The sequence below is a fragment of the Garra rufa genome, chromosome 3 (genome assembly GCF_049309525.1).
Source record: "Garra rufa chromosome 3, GarRuf1.0, whole genome shotgun sequence".
In the NCBI taxonomy this organism is placed as follows: Eukaryota; Metazoa; Chordata; class Actinopteri; order Cypriniformes; family Cyprinidae; genus Garra; species Garra rufa.
The window spans coordinates 9283601-9287470 of record NC_133363.1 but is presented as its reverse complement, the minus strand read 5'-3'; positions in this window follow the sequence as shown (position 1 = coordinate 9287470).

The following is a 3870-nucleotide window of genomic DNA, read 5'->3' as shown; positions in this document are numbered from 1 at the left end:
GCGAAAAAAAACGAGTCGCCACCTAGATGTAAGGACATTATTAAAATTCATAATTTATTGTTTATATTTTGTGACGATAAAAATTATTTTGTTACAAGTCCCAGTTGACAAAATGAATGAAAAATTATAGCTTTCCTGTCAAAAAAAAAATGCTTTTGGTTCTTAAAACTTTTTTGTATCTTAGTAAATTTGTTAATATGTATTGTGTATAATAGGATAATATGATTAGTTTTGGTAATTTGATGTTTAACGAATCGTAAATGATTCAATGGCTTGAAAAAAACAAGTCGCCACCTAGATGTAAGGACATTATTAAAATTCATAATTTATTGTTTATACTTTACGATGATAAAAATTATCTTGTTACAAGTTCCAGTTGACAAAATGAATGAAAAATTATAGCTTTCCTGTCAAAAAAAATGCTTTTGGTTCTTAAAACTTTTTTGTATCTTAGTAAATTTGTTAATATGTATTGTGTATAATAGGATAATATGATTAGTTTTGGTAATTTGATGTTTAACGAATCGTAAATGATTCAATGGCGCGAAAAAAAACGAGTCGCCACCTAGATGTAAGGACATTATTAAAATTCATAATTTATTGTTTATATTTTGTGACGATAAAAATTATTTTGTTACAAGTCCCAGTTGACAAAATGAATGAAAAATTATAGCTTTCCTGTCAAAAAAAATGCTTTTGGTTCTTAAAACTTTTTTGTATCTTAGTAAATTTGTTAATATGTATTGTGTATAATAGGATAAAATGATTAGTTTTGGTAATTTGATGTTTAACGAATCGTAAATGATTCAATGGCTTGAAAAAAACGAGTCGCCACCTAGATGTAAGGACATTATTAAAATTCATAATTTATTGTTTATACTTTACGATGATAAAAATTATCTTGTTACAAGTTCCAGTTGACAAAATGAATGAAAAATTATAGTTTTGCTGTCCAAAAAAAAATGCTTTTGGTTCCTAAAACTTTTAGTAAATTTGTTAATATGTATTGTGTATAATAGGATAATATGATTAGTTTCGGTAATTTGATGTTTAACGAATCGTAAATGATTCAATGGCTTGAAAAAAACAAGTCGCCACCTAGATGTAAGGACATTATTAAAATTCATAATTTATTGTTTATATTTTACGATGATAAAAATGATCTTGTTACAAGTCCCAGTTGACAAAATGAATGAAAAATTATAGCTTTCCTGTCAAAAAAAAAATGCTTTTGGTTCTTAAAACTTTTTTGTATCTTAGTAAATTTGTTAATATGTATTGTGTATAATAGGATAATATGATTAGTTTCGGTAATTTGATGTTTAACGAATCGTAAATGATTCAATGGCTTGAAAAAAACAAGTCGCCACCTAGATGTAAGGACATTATTAAAATTCATAATTTATTGTTTATATTTTACGATGATAAAAATTATCTTGTTACAAGTCCCAGTTGACAAAATGAATGAAAAATTATAGCTTTCCTGTCAAAAAAAAATGCTTTTGGTTCTTAAAATTTTTTTGTATCTTAGTAAATTTGTTAATATGTATTGTGTATAATAGGATAATATGATTAGTTTCGGTAATTTGATGTTTAACGAATCGTAAATGATTCAGTGGCTCAAAAAAAAAAAAAAAAACGAGTCGCCACCTAGATGTAAGGACATTATTAAATTCATAATTTATTGTTTATATTTTACGATGATAAAAATGATCTTGTTACAAGTCCCAGTTGACAAAATGAATGAAAAATTATAGTTTTGCTGTCCAAAAAAATGCTTTTGGTTCCTAAAACTTTTAGTAAATTTGTTAATATGTATTGTGTATAATAGGATAATATGATTAGTTTCAGTAATTTGATGTTTAACGAATCGTAAATGATTCAATGGCTCAAAAAAAAAAACGAGTCGCCACCTAGATGTAAGGACATTATTAAAATTCATAATTTATTGTTTATATTTTACGATGATAAAAATGATCTTGTTACAAGTCCCAGTTGACAAAATGAATGAAAAATTATAGCTTTCCTGTCAAAAAAAAAATGCTTTTGGTTCTTAAAACTTTTGTGTATCTTAGTAAATTTGTTAATATGTATTGTGTATAATAGGATAATATGATTAGTTTTGGTAATTTGATGTTTAACGAATCGTAAATGATTCAATGACTCAAAAAAAAAAAAAAACGAGTCGCCACCTAGATGTAAGGACATTATTAAAATTCATAATTTATTGTTTATATTTTACGATGATAAAAATGATCTTGTTACAAGTCCCAGTTGACAAAATGAATGAAAAATTATAGCTTTCCTGTCAAAAAAAAATGCTTTTGGTTCTTAAAACTTTTTTGTATCTTAGTAAATTTGTTAATATGTATTGTGTATAATAGGATAATATGATTAGTTTCGGTAATTTGATGCCAATTTCAAATATGGGTATAGTAAAAAGTCAAAAATCAGTATTTTGTTTGGTCAGTATTTGTAGCAGTCGATTAGGCGTGTCGTGTAATATTCCCATATAAAAATTTAACAGCCAATTAAAAAACATTGGTATAGTAAAATTTGCTAATTCACAAGATGCCTACTTCATGGCAGTAAATGATTCAATGACTTACTACTCACAAAGACTTGTCGCCACCTACTGGCGAAACGATAAACTGCGGAAAAAGGAGGACCACTGAATGAATCTTTTCGATGAACTAGCTCGAAAGACTCGAGTCGCTGAAGCGAATCAAAATCCTCTCCACTCCTTTGGCATCCCATTTTTTTGTCCAGTGTAGGTGCAGCGAAACTTGATGGTGACGTACCATCCAGCAGGTTTGACGCGTCCAGTGAATAAAGTTGCGGCTGTCCGTGACGTCAGATCACACAGTTCTCCTCCTCATACCGGTGCGGCCAGTGTTACCTCAAGGCGCACTGTTCTTTATCCATACTATTATTAACGTTTAAATAAAATTAGTTTAATTTCCTCATCTTTTTTCTTTCCTTCTTTGGTAACCCAACACCATCAAAGCTGAAGTTCTTTTAGAAAAGGTAAGCTTATTCTAATCTGACTTACATTAGCCACTGGGCTGCTGCTGCTGTAAAATGGCTCCGATTGCTCGCATGTTCTTGCTTTCTACGTTCGCTAGACCTAGAACAGATACATCCCGTTATCCCGGTGAACTGACCGCCGTTACAGGGTTAAACACACAGGTTTACGGTTGTGTGTGAGCTGCTGTGTTTATATATTGATTGTGCGGCTGTGCTGACTAGCTTTATATTCCTTTATGAGAAAATGGCGTCCGGTTATTAGATCAGCTGTTCAGTCGCACCACCCTGCCGGTAAACCGCACGTTTGACTATAAAACGGCATATATTATAATACCAAGTGATCCGCTATTAAGCTTGATCCCTGGTTTTAGTGTCCACTTGTTTGCTGAGTTGACTTCAACCGTTAAATGACCCGATCGTGGCTCTTCTCTCGTATGCGATAATTAGCTTTAATGCTAATACACGAGAAGAGCTGTATGACAACAACTGAGTGTGTGATTTAATAATTGTCCATCATAATTATAAAACGTACATTCATTTATACAGTCCGTATGTAATCTTTATGAACTGACAGTGAACCTTTTAATAAAAAATTATAATGCAGCTCCAATGCGTTGTTCAATAAATCAAGGCTCTTTTGTGAAATCTGAGCTCATGGCAGAGGCCTTGTGCTTTGTTCAGATTTGATGGCAGTCCAGTTCTTTACATTTATCCGCATTGTCATTTTTCGGAGCTATTTAATCACTTCTATACGTTTCGGTTAAACTCAAAAGCTTGTCATTTTTATTTATTTTGTGAGTGTGTGGTTATATAAATGAAGTGATTTTCTCTCTTTTTAGGCCG